Source organism: Anser cygnoides, chromosome 2, assembly GCF_040182565.1.
Source record: "Anser cygnoides isolate HZ-2024a breed goose chromosome 2, Taihu_goose_T2T_genome, whole genome shotgun sequence".
NCBI lineage: Eukaryota > Metazoa > Chordata > Aves > Anseriformes > Anatidae > Anser > Anser cygnoides.
Window position 1 is genome coordinate 40,378,522 of NC_089874.1, and position 24,767 is coordinate 40,403,288.

Genomic DNA, 24,767 nt, shown 5'->3' on the forward strand with positions numbered 1-24,767 from the left:
GACGTGCTTCTAGCCCTTCTGCTCCTAAAACCCAGATAACTGGTTATGGCCTTTCAGTACAGGTATGGCCAATGTATCTGCCACAAGATATGACTTACTGCAAAAAGTCCTTAGAAAATCCACTGTAAGTGACTCATCTGCTGAATTTGAAGGAACATACAGAATATGTTACTTTTTTTAAATTTTTTTTCTTTCACTGACTTCACATAATCATTACCACATTTTTTGCAACATCGCCAAAACACCTTAACATGCCACTTGCTTTGAAACTCTGGAGGTAAAGGTCATGGCTGAACTCAAATTGTAAGGTGTCACTGACTTAAACTGATGATGTGTGTAAAAGTTTTATAGACAAAGAAAGGAAAGGGCAGAGTCTGACCCACACTTATCCTAGCAGGTCTGTGGCAAGGACGAGAAACAGAGCACTCATGCCTTGACCTCAATCTTGTGTGTAAGCCAAACGCAGCGTCTCTTGATTTAACCTGTAAATTTAGTGAAGATGCAGTTGGTACAGTTATATTCCTGCTGTTAAACAAGACCAGTAATGCACTGGGTATGCAGAGCAGCTCTTGCTACAGTTATGGATGAAATACTATGTATAGTGTCCTAGGAAGAAGTCACCTTGCTTTACAATAGAACTCACTTCAATTCTATATCTCCATTCCAGCTGTAAATAGATCCCATAGGGGGATGCCAAAAAGGCCACCAGAACATACTATATTTTCTACCTCCATCTGAGCCCAGAAGCACCCAAATTTTAGCCATATAAAAAAAATAGCCAAAAATAGCCAAATTTTAGCCATACTTCTCACTTACCCATGAAGACTGGAGGATCCATCTAAATGGTATTGAGACACTTGCTGTTGTGAAAGTAATAAATTGCTCTGATGACACAACAGGGAGATAAAATGAAAATACTAAGCAAAATAAATGCAGTGAAACCAACAAATAATTCACAATATAAAAAGCATAGGCATTCCAGACACTGCAACCTACGTTCTTGAGCCTTGAGGGTCAGGACCATGTCCAAAGCACACTGTATGTCCTCCCATCTAAGGCTCCCATCTAAGCCCTCCATCAAGGCTTGCTTCCCCTTAAACTGGGAAAGGAGAGAGAATCTTAGATCTTATCCTATAGACAAAGTTTTGGCACATAACAAGAATTTCAACTAAAGACTCAGAGTTCACTAGCTGGAAATGTCTGATTATGCAGACTACAATGATCACAAACCGTAAGTACAGACATAAAGACATATACAATGGTATGACACATCACAAATGGTATAAGAAGTCAGAGCACTGTACATTACCTCAGTAAGACCTCATCTAGAATTAAGCTTATGAATTCCAATTACTTGTTTTCATGATGAAATAAGACTACTGCAGGACAGAAGAGGACTAAAACGATCAGAGGAATGAAGGAATCAGAGGAATCTTACATGAGAGGCCCCATATCCATTTAAAAAAATAAATAAAAATAAAAGTGGTAGAGAAATCTTCAGACTTCTGTGTATAAATACACCAAGGTACAAATATCAGAGGGAGAAAAGAGCTGTTGAACTTGAAGTGCAGAACAAACTGAAGAGCTAACAGATATAACCATGTTATAAATAAGTGCAGACTGGACCCTACATAAGACAAATACATTTCTAGAATACACTGCTCATACAGGTAAGAGGACCAAACATCCTAACCAATTTTGACAGATCTGGCACATTTATCAATAAGGTAATGTGACAATATGCTTAGCACAGCAGCTTGAATTTGATGATCTATGAAGTCCTTTTCACTTCTGTCATCATATCTTTTGCTAAGTGATTACCCTAGTGATTGAATTAGGAAAATTCATATATCAATACAACAGCAAAGCCCATCATGGGCAGATGCTGAACAAGGCAGGTCTTGGCCAGGGCACTTATAGTGTTTGTTTTGGTTTGTTGGGGCAGGTGGTGGAGGTATTTATTGAAAGATCCAAATCCCCAGGCCTGATTCTGTAGTTTCTAATATAGTTTCCTTCCATATGGTTGAAAGGAAGGTTGCACACAAGAAAGAAATAAAGAAAGCCAAAGTCTTTTGCAGCTGCTGTACTACACACAGTGCCAGAACCAATATGGAATGAGGAAGAGAGCGTTCATAATTGCAGCCTGACGACAGCCACATACATCTGCTATATATCTCCCTCTCCCACTAGCTTCATCCCCCGTGGCCTCAACAGAGCCCTGCAGAGCAGCACTGATGTTTGGGTTTGAAACACCCTCATCACTGTGGCCGCCATCATGGAGACAGAGTGATTTTACCAAGCAGAAATGTTGAGGTAACTTGCTTCTTACAACAGATGCATTTTCCTCAGGTCACAGACAGCCCCACGCATCCAGCTGTCCCTCCAGACAGCTGAGCATACTTGGGATATCACAGGACCTTCAGAAATAACTACGAGAATCACACTGGTTGATCAGCTAACTAAATCAGTCCCGTGTGAAAGCAAAAAAAGAGTTAAATGGCACCAAAGACCAAGCCCACATGATTGGATAGAAGTACTTCAACTTTCTTGCCTCTAGCGCAAACATTTTTATTACTATTACTATTTGTAATAGAGAATTGAATACCGAACCATCCACATCTCTAGCTTATCAGGCAGCCAGATTCCTTCCTGGGGTGAAGTCTCATTTCTCTATTCTTTACATTCAAAGGGGTATTTTTATTGTGAACCAGCAAGGGGGAAGAGCACCGTACTGAATACAAAGTGGTCAAAATTAATTTAATGAGTAACTCCCTACACATACCCCAAATAAAACACAGATGAATTGTAAGTGTCTTACCCTGGTCAGCCAAGGAAGAGTGTGTCCAAAAGCACCATTTCTTTCAACTATATAAAGCTGATTTCTTAAAAGATAACTGTTTCTTCTCACAGACTTTACCAGACTGACAAACCATGCACTGCAGCCCTTGGTCTCAGACTCAACCTGTCTTATTTATCCCATGAAAAGTTGTGGGAATAACCAAATCTATCATTTAACTGTTTGATTTAATGCATAATACCAAACAGCTGTCTTTGAAGTGGTGCAACACAAGACACAAATGCAAATGGAAGACGAATAATTTGTCACTGCAGTAGAAACAATTTCATTCCAGATAACATGGGTGATATACACCTATTCCTCATATTTTAGTTCTCCTTGCTCTGCTTTATTTATGTTCCATAGAGCTGTAATTCACCAGTGAAGAATGAAACACTTTATTGAACTTCTATACAGTATTTACACTTGCTGCATCAGACGCCACTTTTTCATCATAATGGGACATATTGGGAATCCCAAAGCCACGAAGATTTATGGACTTCTAGACTGCACTGGCAAAAATACAGAGCCACGAGCAGGCTCTCACAATGAGCCCAATACCTAGTAAACTTTCATATTAATTAAAAATCTCTGGAGGGTTTATGGGTAACAATTTAAGTTAATGGGAACATCATTCTCCGTCATCCATCATTCCTGTAGGGACAGTAATAATGTAGGAAGAAAAACAAGAAAAAAAGAGTGCCTGACAAGAAGTCTGAAATGTTGTAATCTTTTCAATTTATAGGTTTTTTCAGATGCTGTGTCTCCCAGAATTTATGATCACGTTAGCTTGTAGCAATATTTTTTCCCCGTGGCAATGACTTTTCTAATAAAAAGAGCAATTTTAATTTTAAATAAATAAATAAAGGGAAAACAAAATGCGTTAAGGGAACTGATAATTTAGGATTTTGTTGACTCCAAAATACTGTTAGTGGTTCAGGTCAATCTTTAAGCCAGTCTTGCAGGTATTTCAGTATAAGCCTGTCCATCTGCATGGACAGACCCCCAACTGAGGACAGCAGGGCTATTTGAGAGGAGTCCAATCAAACGCAGGTCCACATCTTCTCTGGGAGCACAGCCTTAGCTGCAGGAGCAGAAAAAAAATCATGATTTTAGAGTGGAGCCAGAGTTGCTGTGTGGCTGGTTCTTACAGCTAGGAGTAAACATGAAAAATGCCTCCAAACGTGGCTGGTAGATCACCCTGACTGCTCATGAGAAGTGATGTTAGCCAGTGCAAGGTGAAACAACCGGAGTTTAAAAACAGAGTATGGAATCACTGTTTGGGAATCGACACCCAAACTGATGAGAGATTCATTGAATCATGCCTAGATTCTCAGGAAAAATCACCAGGGAATTCATTCATATGCCTTGCTATCATTGTGGCTTAACCCAGTAGGCAGCTAAGCACCACACAGCTGTTCACTCACTTCCCTCCACCCCCACAGTAGGATGGGGGAGAGCATCAATAAAAGTAAGTGTCCTTATCTCAACCAATGAGTTTTCACAGTTTAATAAGAAAAGAAAAAACGCAAAGAAAAAAATAAAACAAGAACAAGTGGCACACAATGCAATTTCTCACCACTAGCCAACCGACGCTCAGCCAGCCCCAAGCAACAACAGCTACCCCAGCCAACTCCCCCCCCAGTTTATTGCTGAGCATGACACCACATGGTGTGGGACATCCCTTTCTACCAGTCTGGGTCAGCTGTCCTGGCTGTGTCCCCTCCCAGCTCCTTGGGCATCCCCAGCCTGTGTTAATTCTGTGTTAAATAGAAAAAATGAAATTAAAATCTATTAGTTTTACTTGTACTAAGCTTCAAGCATTATAAAACACAAAAATGTAAATATTACGTGGATTACGTGTCTTAAAGTAACTACATCTATGCAAAGCTAACTGAAATTGCTTCATGAGTGAAAGCCTTAGCTGTTTGTGATTTTTTCTGGCCAGGAACCACAGAGTGCCATTTTGATTCACTATCAAAACAGAACAGGAAAAAGCAAAGCAGTTAGCAACTTACCCTGTTGTTAACACTTTCTCCAGAGTCAAGCTCCATATGATTTGGATTCTTTCCAGGGCTGTATGGTTAAGATAGGCATCATATCAAGAGCATGCAAAATAAAATAGAAAAATAAAATAGAAAATTTTGTATTAGAGTCATCTCATTATATTAGAAGTAGCAAGAAATTGTTGCTGGGATAGGCCAGTTGTCCTCACTGCTGTGGAAAGATTAAGGGTATAACAAAAAGCTTAATTGCTTATTAAAGCATGAGCATATTTATTTCCTTTTACCATGAGATCGTTGAGAGAGGCAAAAAGCAAGCTGTGATGTAACAGAGGTAGAGTGAACAATAAGAGATCAATTTAGAAATTTAAATACTTCAAAATTACATGGATCATTCAGGGTAACATCACTGCAGATAAGCCAGTGATCCAACTTCAGTTATGCTAGCCTTGCTCATTCGGCTTATTCACAGAGAAATGTTTTCCTAATAATTAGTCTTAGGATATTTATTCAGTTTCCTATATGAGATGTGAGGAGCAGAAGATGGTGTTTCATACGGTTCAGCATCAAGAAATTTATCCAGAAGATTACCAGAGAGGGCCTAGAGAAACAAGACACAGCAGGGGAAAACTTAATGATTCTCTCTCTCAAAGAAAGATGATGGATGGGACTGTTATGAAGTCAGCTGTATAACTCAGGAAATTTCACAATCAAAATGAAGCAAAGTGATGAGTTTAATATTAACTAACTATGATTTTTGTGGTATTGCTAAGAAAGAGAAAAAAAAAAAAAAAGACAAATAGGGAACATCTTCAGCATTTACACCTTTCTTTCTTCCTGAGAAAACATTTAGTCATCGTTGGGACATCTGACAGTGAGGTTAACCTTAATGTCAAAATACTTATGCATTCAAAATGAAAACAAAACATATTTTAGGGTAAGTGATAGGTAAACAAAACTTTAGAGATAAGCAAGGAAATCCCACTAATGCATGGAAGGCAGACATATAAGCTGTTTACTACGGAAAATCTAGTATATTATAAAAAGCAAGTATCTGTGGTTGTAGTTGAGTCATATGGCATCTGATACACAAGAGTTTCTGATTTTTGGGGAGAGAAATTCATTAATATGCCTATTAAATTCCAGTTAAGTAATTGTCCAAAATCAGTTAGATCTACATAGAGCAGCGCTTTAAGCTCATTTACCTTATACCGAGCATTTTGCCACAGATTTAATTTAGAATCATTTTTCAATTTCAAATTAAAACACGATCTTAATTTTAATACACTTTCCTGGTGGAACATCATAATTTCAGTCTTGGTCATGCAGTCATGGCAAGGTCACCACAGTGCTGGAATGGTAGGGGGTTGTTGCCAGTCTTCATGCCATATTGTGGAATTTATTTTTTTTTTAGGCTTTCTTACCTGTCTGCTTGCTGCTTTCTTGCACAAGCAAACAGGAAATTCATCTTCAGCCCATGAATAAGTAGTCTGTTAGTTCTGAGACAGAGTAATTTGTCAATATTCTTGTGGCAGTAAATTCTCAGAGCTTCTTTAGAGTTCTTCTTTCAATACTAAACAGGAGATAGCCCTGAAATATCCTTCAGATTTAATATGAATTGATACTGTTTCAAATAAAGGCTTATTCCTTCATCTCTTAAATCTCTCAAGCTCTTAAAACAGTCTTAAAACTTAATTACTTCTTAAAGGGTTTCTTGAATTTAAATAACCTTTCAAGATAGCATCATACCTTATGAATATTCTTCAGAGAAGCAGTACCTTAAGTTTCTTACAGAAATTTGTGAAACATCGTCAGATCAATTCATTGCACAAAATATATGTTCAAATGACTTCTTATATTTGTAACTGGTTGTGGTATTATATAGCCCTGTCGTATTGTACCTAACTCATCTTGATATTCACACAATGCTCCCTTTTATGTGAAGAATTCTATTAATATAGACTTGCAACACAGGTTCAAGACACAAAATTATTCTTGATATTCCTGCTCGATTGTTTGCTTACTTTAAACACATGCTTCAATCACATAAATATGGGTTTAAGTGCCTTTCCATATACAGACTATTTGCTAAAGCTTAGGTATAACTCAAGCAACACAGTCATTTCCAAGCAAAGTTTACTGTAGTTTCTTAGGGTACTGTAAGCCCTGACTGGCAGCACTTGGTATGGAATTTACCAGACTCAATAGATGGCTTAGAAAATAGGGAGTCACTTCCCTCGTTGTTCACTTCGTTTTCCCAGTGTCTCACCTTTCATAGAACAAATGAGTAGCCTCTCCAACAGCAACATTAGGGGAAAAAAAAACAAGCAGCAAGGGAGGAAAAGCACTTCACTGTTGGCAGCTCTTTTTATGCCTCAGTTTCTCAGGATTTTCAAATGTCTATTCCAATTAGTAGACAATTATGGAAGAAACAAGAGCAAAGCAAGGCTGGAAATGTGACAGAAGTTTTGCTGGAATATGCAAGTACAGAAACATAACACAAAGCTAACAGGCTTGAGATATGGGGCTTTGCCATAGAGCCTCAAACAAATTCCCAGAGGAATCAATGACTATCCCAAATGGTATCAATTCTCACTCCAAATGCACCTCACCCTTCCTTTATCTTGTTTTCCATAAACAAAACAATCATATCAAAACAAATCACTCTGACCAAGTTTCTAATTCCTCATGTAGGAAAGGAACAAGCCAAGTATGATAGATGCTAGTCACCTCACGTACCTTGCACTTGCAAGTTACTCATATACTTCACAACGAAAGCAGAATGAGAACCTATATAAAACAGAATGGCATACAAGAGCAGGGCAGGAGGGAGACTGTGACAAGGATATCATTACTTGGAGAACAGGATACAAAAAAAGCTACCAAAGACATGCTGCTGCAGCTGAATTATGTAGAGCTCTGAAAAGGAATGAGCTCCAATTTAACACACTGATTTATTCTCTGTTTCTGTTTCCTCACTTATGACGTAATCATTAATCAGCTACTTCTTTTCAGTGAGAAAAACTGCTTTTTGATTAAATTAATCATGAATACAGTCCAGAAATAGTTCCCTGCAAGTATTCTTTTGAGCAAACACTTCACTCCCACAGATTTTCACAAAAAGCTCTACAGTAGATAAAATAGGTGCAAACATGATCTAAGCAAAACTCTATTTAGCAATTGTCAAAACATTAGTGAGTAGATTTCCTCATTATTCACTTGGCTCTGCTGGTATCTTCACAGTCAGAGCACAGATGAGAACCCTGCTGCACAGTAACAAAAGGTTTCTAGCTGGGCTGGAAACCTCTCCCTTTACCTTGGCATTAGGTGCCTCTGAATGTGAGGGCCAGAATTGTTTCTGGCAATTCTCAAGAGGCAGAGAGGGAGATCGTAAGCCAAAATATGGCTTTTGAAGCAAGAACAGAGCTTCTGCAAAAGCCATTTGCTTGCCTACAATCATTCTTTCATCTCAGGCCATTTGTCTGATCAAAATTGCCTGACCTATCTTTACTAAATAACGTTACAAGGGCAGTTCTGTTCAGTGATACTTAAAGGTTTCAACTTGTCTCTAGATTAAAATCACCATTCTGGAGGGATTCCTAGACAAAGCTGGGAGTCAGAGTCACGTGCTCAGAGCATATAAACGCATTACCCTTTGAGCTGAAATTGTAACTCCTTAATTCAAGGGGGCTCTACCAGTGCACCAACATTAGTGCTCATTACTCTAATTGTATGTTCAGACAAAATGCCTGGTTTGCAAATACTATGCCAACATGCTATATGTTTAAAAAAAACAACTAAGTCCACTGACTGAAAGATCTGAGGATTTGCTTGGGGGCTTGTGTATAACTGCCACTTTGAACAATTCTAAATTTAACCAATATGCTATAAAAGAAAAAAAAAAAAAAAAACCACAAAATGCACAGCACTTCATATACTTGTCACTAGCACTAATTTAAACCACACTGTGGAATAAGCTATTTAAATGGGCTTGTTGACCTAGTTTTTGATCCCAGCTTTTGGGGAAGAAAAGAAGTTGAGAAGTAACTTTGAAGCTTATTTCCTATAAATCATATTTTTACATGGCTCTTTCCACACAGCATTTCAATTTATGATTTTTTTTCCACTGAATGCAGGTACAGATTCAGCTGCAGAATGTTAGGACATGGAAAAGTATTTTAATTCATTATTGCCTTTAAGTGATCCTCATTGTCTAACATTTTGAAAATAATTTTTCCTTTAATCAGTCTTTTTTCTGTCCTCAGTCACTTCCATTTGAAAGGAATAACACCGTCTTAAATATAAAAAGGAGCTTGACACCATACATAACTACTTACAAGGGGGGATAAAGGGACTTTGTTTAATATCGTTCTTTGTCATAAAAATTCTTTCCTCAAGATCAGTCCAAACAATTATTCATTTCTCTTTAATGTTTGTCCCAAGCATGTATTTTTAGGTTCTCCACTGTTCTGTTACACCCTGTACGTGTAAAGTGCCATTCCAAAACATATGATTTTTCCTTGGGACAACAGTCAGTCTATATTTTTCTCACTAGCATCAAAGTTAGAGGTGAATTAAAATGGGTCAAAAAAAGGCTACAGTGCAGTTCTTGCCAGTACCAATGCACTTCCACAAAAAAGTTGATTAAGCAAGACTAACAGAACAACTTGTGGGTGAAAGTATTTCCCTTTTGTACAGGTTTGTGATGAGAAACTGAGTACAGAAGTGGGTATCCATGACTCAGCATTTGTGCTAGACAACTAAATGGTACAAAAGGAGAAAACAGTAACTGGTTTCCGGTAGAAGAAAGCTGTAAAACTGGCATGTCTCCCTACTTTCAATGGATGTCTGTAGGAAGGCAACTGGACAACAAAGCCAATCCACAAGTTGGATGCAATGAATAACATACAGAAATATCCACTATATTTATGACTTGATTTCTTGCATAGGAAAGATCTTAAGATAGCCACAAGCTAGAAAAAAATAGCTTTGAACTACTTACTGGTAGGTGTCCAACTATGGCAAGATCAACTTTTTCATGATCTAAGTGACCACACTTTAGTTTGCAACATTAGTTCATCAGTGACTGTGTGACAGTGACAAAGCAATGCAAAGAAAGAGCAAAGGACCTATCATAGTAGAATATCCATTTGCCTTTGAGGGAAAGGCATAAAGAGGGGAAGGAACCTAAAAAAAAAAAAATAATATAAATAATTATTCTGGTGAAAACTAACTGTTAATACCTTTATATAAGAGGCCACTGAAACTGCACATCCCTAGGATCAAAGGTTTCAACTGAGTAATAGCTACCACATTGTCAGTCTAAGCTTTTCTAGAAACCTTTCTGTGGTAAAGAAGGATCATGTCCTGCTTTCCCTAGGACATGCGAATTCTTCACTGATGTGTGATGCTTGCACTTTGCAGAATTAGGCAATTGTGGAGACAAACATCATCCACTCAAGGATATAGGATGCAAGGGAGACATTTTTACCTTTGATCATATAAAAGCAGTAGTAGTCAATCAGATGAAGCAGGGAATGCAAGAAGTACAGGGTTAAGAAACAAGCATTTAGAAATACTAGAAAAGTCACAACACAAAACAATTTATGTGAGAGCTAGCAAGGCAAGATGGGACAAGGAAAACATATCCTTTTTTCTTTTATATATAGTCTCTAGGAAAGGGGAAGTAAAAAAAGTGTCCATTACTAACACAGCAGCAGAAACGTTATGAAAATATGAATAAAAATGTTGCACCTGAAGAATGTAAGCCATCTTTATCTGCACCAAATAGCCAAGAAAGCATCACCTGAAAAATGTCATGAAACAGACAGTCCAGGGGCCAAACATAAACCTGCGGTACAAATTCATACTTTCTAGTTACATTTAAGAGGAGACAGATGAGACTACATAGACAATTATAGGCTGCACAGACAACCACAATCCTACAGACCAAACTAGCCCCTTTAACTTTAGCCATAAAGAATAATGAGATATTTAAAGAGAAGCTTACTGACCCAGCATTCTTGCAATTTCATTGTCTTCAAAGTTTTAGTTAGTAGAAGCCCCAGGCACACCTGTGCTGAAGGGAGGCGGGGGTTAAAAAAGGAAAAAGTGATTCTGAGCAAGTTAGCCCCATTTTAACTAATAATAGCCCAACTTATCTTGCCAGAGTAATCTTTACCTGAGTTTTGGAATTTTTGCACATAAGAGATCTTTTTCTTACATGTTAAGGAATGTACATATAATTCATATTCCAATCACTCAAAGGTGTTCCATATCACCAATTCCATACCACCAAAAATTAAGGGAGCAATATAATTGTTTCCGCATGCAGTTTGCACCTGTTTAAGGTTACTTCCTGAACACCTAAGCAGTGCAAACAACAGTCAAGTACTGCTAAAACTCTGCAAGTACTCTTTAGAAGAAGGATGGCACTGGGGATTGAAAAAGACACTTGGTGAACAGATTAACTTAAATTGTGGTTTTAATTATTATCTAACCTAGGATATCTCTCAGAATGCGTTAAGACAATCAGTTTGCTTTTAAATACTGTATGTCAACATTTTAGTCAATACTTCTATGCATCAACAAATGAAAGCAGACGCCATTTTCTCTGCAGCAGGCAGTACTTCGTGCTCTAGTGTAGAGCACATATGTGAACATCCTCTTCAAGAAAATCACTGTTTAAGAATCCCAGTGAAATGCATGCAAAGAATTTTATGCTCATAGCCCCCCAAGATACTCTACCAAGCGTGGTAGAAAGGAGCAGGGTACAAAGATGTGAGGGAAGGTTTACCATGCAGAGCATGGGGCTGTCTCCATCCCTCTCCACTGCATTAACACAGCCCACATGGCCCACGTCACCTACAAGGCTGCAGACCTGCCCTCCACAGCACGCTGCTAACATTTGTCTCAAAATGCATGGCTTCCTCCAGCAGCTTCACTTATTTAGTGAAAAAAAAAGTTACAAACCACAAGCCCAAAAGCCTCCTCAAGGCCTTTAAGTGCCTGCCTGATTTCTCCCCTTGGAGTCCTTCAGAGAGTAAAATACAGGAGTTATATCACTTCCTTTAGCCAAGGCTCGAAGGAAAAACAACACGTCCATGAGAGAGTCAGGCCTTTGCCTTACACACTCAGGAGAAAGGCTTGCCTTTTTTGCCAGATGCTTGTTTTGGCATACACACACAGGATATCCATGAGTATTCACTTTAATCAGATGCTTACTATACCTTTGCCAGGAGAAATGCTCAGCTGCACATATACTTACAAGCCTCATATTTCTTTAAAACATTTGAATTTCTTAAATATATACACAGAATGCATCTGAGGTTCATTTTTCACTTTTTTTCCTTAAAAAAAAGAAAAAAGAAAAAAAAAAGAAGAAAAAAGCATTCTCCTGAAGACAGCTCCCAAACCTAGTGGAGGTTAAAACCAAACAAACAGGTGAGTTCCTTTGAGGCTACGCTTTCCAGGAAAAGTCTGAACCTACAGTCATGGGATACAGATTTGAAACCTCTGTCCAAATCCCCCACAAACCCCAACCAAAACATTAAAGCAAAATGAAAACAACTCAAAGATAGCAAAAGGGAGTGAAGATAATAAAAAAATCACGAGACTTGTGACTTTGTGCCAAAGTTATTCAGACTTCTTGATTGGCATTTCTACCATCAGGAAAAGGAGTTGCTTCAGAAGAAAGAATTTTGTCCATAAGCTACATCAAGCTGTACAAACTGTATCAGATCTCCTGCTGAAGTGAAGTGGCCTGCTACAAAGAAAAAGGAAGCAGGGTCAGGGGAACTAACATTTAGCCACATGGCAATGAGCCCAAACAGGGGCAGCCAGGTCCCAGAGAGGTTTATAGCTGCTTCTCAGTCGTGATGAAAATCTGAGGTGACACAGCAAGTAGCGGCTGACTCACAGCCTTCTTGCAGCCACTGGTAGCCAGAAAGACCTAAGTGATGTGATTACTGTATTCCTCAGCAAAAGCTTCGTGACTTTCTGCAGGAGCTAACTTAATTATCAAAAGTGTACACTTTAGGCAGATGTTGGATCCCTTCCAGAGGGTAAAACAAGTTAGCCTGAAAAGCTCTACAAGGGAACTACCAGACACATGTGGCTATCACCCAGATGCTTCTCTATCTCTGAATAACACAAACGAGACCACTGCTACCCATCCAGTAAGCCAGACAGGGAAAAAGACACTCATGCAATAGGATATTTCTTTCTACAATAACCAGAATTAGAAGCTATCTTACAAAAAGAGATCTCTCAATGAAAGTAGAAATTGCGGCTAGGATGCCTTCCTATTCTCATATAATCACTTTCCTCCATCCTTATCCTTCCAAGCCAGTGATGTGATGACAGCAGAGGACCAGCTCTGATGAAGTGTGAGAGAAAAAGAACACTAGAAGTGCTCTATCAGAGAGAAACACTAAAAAAAAAAAAAAAAAAAAAAAAAAACATGTTCTCAAGTTAGTTCCCAATAAGCTAGTTCCCAAGTAAGTTCATAAAAATCATGACAAAACTTCACCAGCTCTCTTTACTCTGTTGTCTCTCTCTCTCTGATTGGATCAATATGCACATCTTCCCAAGGCTGTGAGGACGTTAATTGTTTTTCTTCATACAAAGACAAAACATTTTGTGCCTGTAATAGAATTCGTTGGCACTGAAGACAGGTGCAGAATAGGAAGACACACTGTCAAGAGAGAGTTTAGTAGAAAAAGTTTTCCAGGCAAGCTTTAAATACTGTACTTTGATTGCACCTCTAAGCAGTACATCAGTTATGCAACACATGTTTTTAATATACTCACCACACAACTCAAATCCACCTAGCATGTTTCTATTGCTGTATTCTGCACTTCCTTTTGGCAACCATGCCTAACCTACTTCCATAAGGGAAGTGAGGCTGCATTCTTATTTGGGAGCAGCACAGTGTTGATCAGAAAAGTGTATCACAAGAGGATAATGTTTATAAGACTAAAGTGGGGAAAACCACTAGAGAGCAATTCTGGAGCAACAGCTTTTAAGGTTAGATTATTTTTCCCCAATATATTTTACTTCTTGTTGTGGATGAAAATGATGGGCCCACACAGCTTTTCAAGATCTAAAATAGACAAGCCTTATTTTTTTTTCCCCATGACTTAAAAACATAATTTAGCCTTTGCTGAGCAGACTTATTTCTATACACAAAGCATGCCAGTCAATTACATCGAAACAATTTCATTCAGGTCACTAAACATCAGTAGGTAGTATGATTTAGTGCCAGGAGTGTATTATAAAAGAGCACAGTAATTTTGAGGTCTGGAATTGAAATGGAAATTGCAATGTGGATGAATATTGACAGTAAGCACATAGAGCAGCAGGGAGCATCCTGCACTTAGCCAATGCCATGTGACCAACCCATTTATGACAAGGAATCCTTCCCCGCCTCACATGATGATAGCACTGCATTTTCTTAATTCCAGTTAATTTCTAGCATGTGTTGTACAAATGCAGGAGTGGCATGTTCCAAGAAAGTTACTAGAGCACTTAATTTCATAGTTCTAGATTTATAAAAGCCACTTTATTCTCTTGCATAATTGAAAGCTTTATTTAAACCTGAATTTAAACAATATTTAGTATTCCTGATGCCACTTTCTCCTCTCTGAGGAAGAACTGGAATTGGTGGTGACTTATGTTTATTGATCCAAGATTTGTAACATCTTTAAAATAAAACGCTAAAATACAGAAAGAGAAGACTATCTTGTTTTGGCCACCATTACCAGAGCCTCTTTGATACTCTTCAAACTAAAGGCTTTTGGCATTTTCTCACAAAAATGAAAAAAAAATACATCAACTTCTTGTTTTTACCAGCAATTACATAAATAAAACTGATCTGTGGTGTCACATCATGTATAATACATAGCATGATCCTGGAAACACTATGGTTCCTAAAACAGCTTCTAAAAGATGAGTTCTACCTTAAAAAGCACTTGTAATCAACCATCAGTACTTATCTAATTCCAGACTGGAATGCTCTGTTGACAAGGCAGCAGAAAAAATAAAAATAATAAAAAAAAATACCTCAAACTACCACTTTTCTTTATCTTTTTTTTTTTTTTAGCTATTCAAAAGAAACATCATCTCTGAGGATCTGAGGACTAGGCCTATTTCCTACCCATGATTATTACCTCTTGCCTCATATACCCTGAGGATCAGAAGTATTACACTATGGATTTTTTTTTTCCCATGTGATGAATTTTACCAATTGCTTTTTATCAGTATCAAAACTATCATCATGTCACAACAACCAAAGATCATCTTTCCACCAAAAGATTTAGGATTATTACAAGATTTGGCCTGGTTTTAAATGACACAGGTTGTCTGCTGAATTAGTCAGTTAAGGGCCCTAAAAATTGACATTTCTATGCAAATTTTACTTTTCTTCCACCCAGCAGTTACGCAGCAGAAATGCAGACAGAAGAAAACAGTTTCAGTGGAGTATTAGAGCTCTTAAGTTAAGCAAACGATGGATAAATGGATTGTTATCTTCTTGCACTGATTGCTGCAATATTAAGATTTAATTATATATATACATATATATGTATATACTCAGTATAACAGCTTGCAAACCTCCGTGTCATTGTTTATATACCAGGTGTGTTTGGAAGTTACTCCACAGTATCCTCAGTAGCTGTTTCAAAAGAAGTTATGACAAAGAAACATCTTGGGAGTCCATCAAATGACATTTTTAGATGTAACACTTAACAATATAAAGAGAATCAATGTGAATGCTCAGCTCTATCAGACAATTGTTTCAGGGTAACAGCTATCACAAAACAGTGAGACAAGAAGAAAAAGATACATATGTATGGAATAAATACTTCTGGGTCTATAAAATATTTGAGGATTCATTTCTGCAATTGCAATCAGTGCTTACCTCAGTGGGACTGATCTGACATGTGTTAGTATAATTTATCACAAGTAACATCTACAGGACACACGCATGAATACCTCAAATGTTCAGAGTGAAAAAATTGGTGCTACAGAGACCGTGGGACTTTGGCAATAGCAGTGGGACAAGGCTGTTTCTCCAAATGCCTAATTTCACTTTTAACTCACCTTTCCTTCCAGCCTGATTCTTCAGATATCCCCTCCTCCTCATATCCTTCCGTCTCTGCTCATCAGCCCTTTCAGCAGCTCATGCCAGCCTGCCTTTGAATGGTTAGGCCTACCATTTGTAAAACAGTTGATATGGTTAAAAACAATTCACTCCCTCCACACCACTGCTTTTGTCCTCTACACACTGGCAACACAGGATCATGTTTTCATTTTGAAAGGACAAAAATCAAAGAACTAAACATTTTCCAATTCTGTTCTTCTAAAAGATTTTCAAAGGCGGGAAACAAATTGCTCGTGTCTCGTGGAACATGGATGGGAACCAAAAAGAAAAACTACAGCCTGCTCCTAAAAGCAGTCATTCTCCTAAACTGGAACCAGCATGAACCCTTTGTGTTAAATGGATGGGAATTACAGAAGTATTTCTTTCTTTCACAAGTCCTTGTGAATTTAAGTCACAGGCAGTTTCAAACTCTGCCCTTCAGTAGGAAAAAAAATAAAAAAGGATGTTATAAAACTCCTTATTTTTCAGAAATATGAAAGTGCTTAGACAGATACACCCTGTTTTTCTGACTGAGAAATCTGATGACAAATAATTATTAACCAAGACAGAAGCCACCAACCCATCAATCACTGAAGAGCTTTAGACAGTACTGTCCAAAACAACTGTCACAAATGGTGACAGTGCATGTTCCAGTACAGTCTTTTATCATTACTGTCATAAGCTTTGCACAGTTTAAGTGTATTTTATGGACTAGAACATATATTACTAGTTTATATCATCTAGCAAGTCAAAGAGAATTATGTATTCCCTAAATAACCATGAGTTCATTATACCCGTGAAAAAGCATGCAAGCATACAAGATAATTTTGCATAATCTGAAGGAACATTGGAGAAACCAACTCCACTCTAGCATTTTCCATGAAGTTTGAATTAGATGATGGCATTTGGATTTGGGGAATAAGAAGTTCAGCAGGCAAAACCCAAGAATTTTAATGCAGTAGCTACTGTTTCAATCAAGCCAAAATCAGTAATGTGGGCACTTAGCAATGGTTTAATATAGATGCAGAATTTATGAATCATGACAATTAAATAATGATTCATCAGGGAAGTAAGCAAAATCAGCTCTTTTTTAACACTGCATAACACAAGAGTTCAGCAATACATCTCTTTATTTTACAGTTTTAACTGCAGTAGCGTTATTTCTGAGATGCCCAAGTACAATAGCTGTAAAAAAAACAAACAAAAAAAAAAAACAACACTTTGATCAGGGTAGACGCATACTTTACCCTTTTCCCAGACTAATTTTCAATTAAGTCCCATGTCCACTTACCAGGAATATATTTGAATACACAACTGTGCTCCTAAGTATTCCCAAAGCAAGTCAAAGGCTTTCATGTATGGATTTAAAAGCAGAAAAATCCCATCTCGTTCCAATTCTTTGAATAGGAGCTGGCAGCAAGAACACACCCGACTAGTAGCAGAGGGTGTCAGTGTGTGTTCAGTCACACACTAGTCATTCTCCCAACCCCAACACCATCCACTCCCCACAAAACAATCTGAAGCTGTAAAGAAGAGTTCTCTCCTTACCTTAGGATTTCTCCATCATGAAATCTGCCATAGAGTAAAGGACAGAAACAGTCTTAAGAATCTGTAGAAACAAGTGCCAAAAACAGTAGGCCAGCAGCCTGAATTACAGGTTGTTTCAACATTTTTCCTCTAATGAATCAACATCCTAGTGACATGCATCTACCCTATACAATCTAAAGAAATAAAGTGGAACAGCTTACCTTCCTACAAAGGTAAGGCTGCCTCTTTCTTTACCACTTAATTTCTCCTGTGTTACCTTGATTTTACCTCTTTATTATGGTGGTTTTGTTCCTCTTCCATATAGATATGTCCCTTCCTAAAGGGAAATTAGATGGGAAACAAGACCATAAGAAGAAGGCTTTTAGAAGCCATTTCTATAATGAAATGGATCAGAATAATTACTTGTTTTAAGCACGTTACTTTATATCAACATGTTGCTTTAAATAGGACACTTTAAAGAGTAAATAATACATATTACAGGAGTAGTTGAGTCTGATTTTCTTGTTTTATGTGTAGGTGGTGTTAAATGGGTTTAATGCTGGGGTGAAATTTTACTATTAACTGATGTTCTTTTTGTTTGTATTATGTTAGAGTAAATAGGATATTATGGAGGATATAATTCACTATCAAAAAAATTTGAATTGGCTAATTTTTCCTCTGTGGCAGGAGGAAGGACAAAGACATTATATGATGCTGCAAGGCTTTGGGGTAGCTAAGAAGAGAAACTAGCCTTCCATTAAAAAAAAAAAAAAAAAAGAAAGAAAGAAAGAAAATCACTACTGGGGGAAACTAACAGCTCCGTGAAAGAATAAGAGAGAGATGGAATGGGATCTTCCTTGCCAGCAGGCAAAGTTCAAGGGCTCGCTGATGTAAGGTCATGGTGAAATAGATTACATCTGAGATGGAATCTCCAGGGATTCAGTTGAACTTTGTGTTCCAGATGTTAAAGAAATGCACCTTTACATGAAGACATTTAGAAGCACAGAGAGACAAGTTTAATAACCCCTTTGTTTCTGTAAAGGCCCTTTCAGGAAAGGATTTAGTATGATATTTTTCCATATTTTCACATTTGCTATAAAATTGCTGTTAAACAGTTATTTAAATAAGCAGGTACAGCTGCTACATTTAAATGCAAGAAAATTGTATTTATTTGCAAGAACCCATTGTGTTCACAAAAAATTACACAAACAGACTTGACAAACTACAGAACTTATGAAACCTGGTGACCTTTACTTAATGCCTGGTATGATGTGACACATTCATACAGGGGACTGTGGATAGAATAAGCAGTTTAGAAAGGGAATCAGCCAGTTAAAATATTACATTACTAGAGGGTGGAAAAAAAAAAAAGGCAAGAAACAGTCCAATATTGTTCTTTACAAGGGTGCATTGTGAGAAAGCTCTCCCCAAAATGCTTTCTCCAAAAGAGGTACACATTGTGGTTCCTACCCTTTCCCTACAAGAGCACTGCTCTTATGTTACCACTTTTGTTATCACTTATGGTTACAACTGAGGCCTTCAGGCATCTGTGCTTTAGCAGCTATCTTACACAGCCAATAATTTATTAACTTCAATACACAGCATCCTAGCATCTTTCAGCTAGTGAGCCCCTGCAAAAGCAGTACTATTACCTACCCTCATCATACAGGTAGTTTAATCAGGATATCACCACAGGGAGAATATAGATACAGAACCATGAATTATTTTCTCTTTTAAATAGAGTAGGTCAAGAGATATTACAAATGGGATATAAAAGTGGAGGATATCTATTTAAAAACCCTTTGTTGAAACTTTCATTACAGACTGTGAGGAATAATTAAAATGAGAGCACTCTCTCTTTGGTCAAGTGACAAACATAAAGGATAGAAATTTAATAAAACAGGGTAGTTTTTCAGGGCATAAACTATGATAATGAGATGAAATTAAGAATAGAAAATTTTAGGCTAAGTATTGTAAAACTTTGACAGTCGTATCTGTTTTACAGGAGAAGTCCACCACTTGGGACATTTAATAATAGGAGGCCAAAGCAATCAGATTTGTGGAAACAGGTATGAATTAGTTATTTTAATATTTTTAACCCCATCTCAGATTCTTGGGCACCAGGCCCAAGGAGAAAGGACCCGGTTCACACTAGCAGCATTTCTAATATCTGCTATTCTTTCTGCAACGAGCTCAATTTGGAAAGTTGCAGTCCTCTGAATACAGACAACAGTATTAATCATGTGTAACACCTTGAGACAGATAACCATCCCTTCCCTCCCTCACATGGCCTGAGAAACCATTAAAGAGAACAAAGCAGAAAGGCACAGACTGTCAAACTGCAAAGCACTAGAAAGGTTATCGCAATACAGTTGCAGGCTGCTGTCTTTTCCAGCCTGTGTGACAGATGAAAAATTTCATTCTTGTGACAAAAACGGTAATGAGGATGGAAAATGGCACAACATGAATCCAGCTTTCTGACAGGGCTCCTAATGAGAATCAGGATTGTGCAAACTTAATCTAATCCCATCACAATGTTAGAACACAAGTCACAAGGGACTTGCTTATATCTATAGTTTCATATAAACTATTCCCAGGAGCACAAAGCTTACATGGAAAAAAAAATATAAGAGCAGCACTTTGAAGCTGAAATAGGCTTGCACCATCATAAAATAACCTGGTCAATCTGACAGAAGTTCAGCCTCAAACCCCAGCATTGTAATTGCAGCTGATTACACCATAACTGAGCATGCACAATTATTTGCATGCACAAGTGACAAACCACAATCTAAAGGCTGGTTTCCTCTGGTCTAGAAGATAGACTATATAGTGGCTTTTTATCAATCATATTCAAAAACCTCACTATTTCATTTCAAGAGAGATGTTCTGGTATTTATTCAGTAATTGAGCTCATATTACATAGCAACTTCACGGGGCATTCTTTAGGTATCAATATATTTATTTGTTTCTTAATCACATTTGAGTCTCCAGGGAGTGTCTTCACACTAACATCGTTTTCTTTTTTTCTAATCATCTGTTGTAAATAAAATCTCAGAATTTTAAGTGCATAAAAACGGTACTCTAAGGAATGTCGTGCTTCCAGGAAATAAAGAATATAATTTCTACAGAATCTACCCAGAAAACACTGTATGCAAGAATATTGTAAAAATAGGCATTAGCTGACACACACACACCACTAAGGCTAGAAACATTCTTAATTTGGGGAAGTCCTAATTATCATTGAGAGACTTCCATCTCATATGCATCTCCCAATTTGGAGAGCTTATGCCTCAGATATGTAAAATATCTGGGATAAAATTCTCTTTCTTTCTCTCTCATTACTCTCCCTCCAGTCTCATTATCCAACTGATACTGAAAACACACATGGGATTACAAGTTAACCCCTTCTCAGCTCTAATAGCACAAAAACGTAATTACTTTACATGCTAGTGAGTTGCATCAGGCAGAGCAAGTCTACGCAAGATCAAATGTAGCACGCCAGTTCAACTCGTGGAGACAGCAGTAGCTTATTGCTCTGGGCTGAGAGCTGCACAGATTCACCCAGCTCCTCAGAAAGAAACCTCACAGTGCTTGTCTGGTAGAATAATTGGGCTACTTTGCTCAGCATTCTTTATATGTGAACAGAGATGTCACTTACTGGATTTTAAAATCTTAAGTATAATGATTTAAATAAATATCTTTATATAATGTTAAAAAATATTCCTTAAAATGGCTCTGGGAGAATACATGCTGGCAAAAATACAAACAAGCCTTGGAAAGCACACAGAAGATGAGATCTTGCATGACTAAGTCATGACAAGACCATGCATGATAACTCGTTGTTTCATGTCTTATCTTTTCTAGACTTGGCACTAAACAGACAAAATGCTGTGGAGAAAGAAAACATTTTAACTTCACCCAAAAGATCTAGTCTAATGCACTTATCATGAAAGAACGTATTTTTAAATAGTTTATTAAACCTATTATCTGCCTATTGTGACATTTACTTAGGTAGACATCATGCGATCACAGTACTAGATGATCTATGATCTTCATACATGCCTTTGAAATCTAGTAAGGCTTTCATTTTGTAAGATCACCTTGCCCCCTGGGCAAGGTAGCATTCTTTGCTTCAAAGAAGCAAATTTCTCTAATTATAAAATACAAAAGCAAACCCCAAAGGACTATATTTTCAGTTGTTTGAATCTAGCCACGTATCAGTGTACTATAAAGCTTTCCTCTATCTTTACTTCAGAGGACACTATTCCTGTAACTTTTGCCCCCATCACAGCCACTTGTACAATGTAAGACCAGAAGTTAGAACAAAAGCAGAAAAGACCACTTGCTGGTATAAAATACCTTTACATACAAGAAGGATTCAACTTCTGTTACCAATGTAAACACTGATTATAAAGTGGATGTACCCTTGGACATTTGTAGGATGCATAGAAAAATGTGACAGAAAATGGTTTATTTACCATCCTGCTCTAAGGATAGCAAAGCATTCTCTCAGGTTCATTGTCAAGGGTTTTGAGCATCTCATTCCCATTTTTTTGTGGCAGCAGAAGGCTCAAAAAGAAAAAAAGGTAAAAGAAGCAGAAAGAGACAGAGCAACTTAAATGACAATGATATTATGTGCATTATTAACATCTCCCTGAAGATCTAGAAGCTAGCTGCGATCATTCAGGTGAGAAGATGCCGGCGCAGCAGAGATCACAAGAAATCGGGTTGTGAAAGAGGCCTGATTTAACAGCCCATCACACTGCTGCCTCAACTAATGGAGAACGCAGCTGCACAGTACTGCCAACAACTGTGTTTTAAAGTTTTATTGTCCTTCTTCCACATCTTCCTTCTAATGGTATAATCAAGAATTATTTTCTAGGACACACCAGAAGATGGGGCAGGGTGGAGAGGGTAATTTATTAGAACTCTTCTGATATAAGAGTGGTAAAGACAACTATAGCAAGCATGAGTTTTGTTTTTTTTTCCAAATGAACTCATTTGAACTTCAGGAAAACTTTGTGCAACTTTTAATGTGTTTGTGGTTCTCAGATGAAAGGACTGCAGGAGAAGTGCTTGTCATGGCTGTGGAAGGGATAAAGGCTGGCAGCAGCAGCCCCCAGGACACACAGGAGTGTGACCAGTAATAACATTGGCTCTGGTGCAAGAATCAGGCACTGGAAAGATAAGCTGTATCACTTTCCAGTTCTTCCAGAGGTTTACAAAAAGCACTTGGCACAGTATCAGTAAAAAAACCAGCAGTGGGGGAAAAAGCCATGCTTCCCGAGCTGCCCCTGTCTCCATGGGTTCTTAGTCAATTTGGGGTATTTCCACTCCCAGCTCAATCAGTAACTTGTCAGCTGGTGCCTTCCCACAGACCCTGCAAAAAAACAAGGCTTCCAGATTTTTAACAAAGATACAATCACAACAGTAGTACAGTCATATAAAACCCTTCATATTTGAATTAAATATATAGGTAAAATTAAGTTTTGTGCATGTTATTTTTTACTTCATGTGGTAAGATACTAAACAACTGGCCATTGCAGGAAGATCCAGCCAAATTCAGGGGCATTTTTGTATCACGGAGTATCACATGCCAAACAATGTGAAAGTTGTGTCAAACGGTCAAGAGCTGTGGTATGTAAATGTACATACAAAACTGGAACCTACTTATTGTTCCTCAAAAATACACGGAAGTTGTGGTTTTTGGTTTTTAATTCAAGAGGAAAATGTAACCTCTGTTTCTGATGATTTGCTCTGTACTGCAGGTGCCCTGTACATCCTCAGGGTGGGAATTTCACTCGGAGCATGGTGGAGCACACAACTTCCCTGGGACAACAGGCAGCATAAGGACCATTGCTTCCCAAGGTGTGAGATGACCCATCCCCTGCTCCCAGCTGCTCCCATATCACCTGTTTTCACGAGGGAAACCAGAACAAAACAGCAGCTTCAGCAGGGACAGACAGGAAAAGCTGCACAGAGATTTCTTAAAACAATAATAATTCTGAACAAGCACTGGCTGATGGGCCCAAGGATTGAATTTTGAGGTAAGTTTCTTGAGGCAAGTTTCACAAAAGCAGGGTGGAAAATGTGGGAGGCTGCAGCTGCATACAGCATTATAAAGGATGCAGGGCTGTGCTGTATGTGTTTTCTTATTGGGTCTTAGCACAGTGACTTCACAGTGCATTGGAGAAGGCAAAAGCAATGACGTGAGTGGGGGCAGCAGCTTTGTCATACAATGCTGACATTCTTCCAGAGTCATTTTCTGACAGCCATTATGTTCCAGGATCACCATATATAGAAGTCGGCATAACATTCCTTTGGCTTATTTCTTCCAGTTTTCATGATGCATTATGCAATTTAAAAAAAAGTATGAAAACTCAATAACTCATATAAATACATTTCTCCTGCAGCTTAAGTTATATATGTATGGTTTTGTAATGGGAAATGGAGTCATTCTTAGATTAGATTCCAACTTTTCTTATAAGTAGATATTAAATATGTATTGAGAGAAGCACTAGAAAACTTCATTATGCCAGTCACAGAAGACTATGGAAAAACAACCATTAACATGCCAGCATATAAACCCAAACCAATTCTTCTGACCTCAGTGTTTTCACCGCAACTCTTCCCATGATCCTTGCCTACCAACTTCAGCCTAAATTCTCTCTGTTTATTTTTGCAGTACAAAACAGTGACATTTTGAACACCACTAAAACCTAAATTTTTATATTCTTAAATGCTTTAACCTTAGCCTCACATGACAGACCGATTAAAAAACAAATTTCCTTGGCTGCTTGTCATAAAACAAATTGCTCCCCTCATTATCCTCATTTCTGCTGGTTAGTATCATTTTGGACTTCAAAAAGGATAGTGAGTCCATACACTGTTACAGACCATCTACTGCTAGACTGCATTAAAAGTGATTGTTCATTGGTTTTGATGTCCTGCCCAAAATCTTTCTTAAAAGTCGAGAATCCATAGGAGCACTTAGTTCTATAATATATTTTGCAAAGTTCATATGAACATGCATTTGAATTCTCACACAAGCCTTCATTAGGAGCAATGTTTGCTCATCACAAAAGTAATGCATGAAGAAACAGGCAGAAACTTGTGATAGGGAAGAGAAAAATCAGCTGCCCAAAGGGGAGTCCCTTCCTTCCCCTCCTGTCTTCTGCTATCCCTCTCTGTTTTGGTAAATGTAGACCTGCTGATTTGTCTCAAATTCCTGCCTAGGTTTAAATTGTTCCCTGTCTAACAT

At 37.9% G+C, this 24,767-nt stretch overlaps 1 long non-coding RNA gene across 1 annotated transcript; it reads right to left on the reverse strand.

The window, feature by feature from the left end:
- Window positions 1-4,673: 4,673 nt before the first annotated feature.
- LOC125184280 (uncharacterized) lies at window positions 4,674-17,839 on the reverse strand. The gene is made up of 3 exons (XR_007168039.2): window positions 17,528-17,839; window positions 15,940-16,048; window positions 4,674-4,912 (listed from the first exon to the last, which is right to left on the reverse strand). It is a non-coding gene; the product is annotated as an uncharacterized lncRNA (long non-coding RNA).
- Window positions 17,840-24,767: the final 6,928 nt, after the last annotated feature.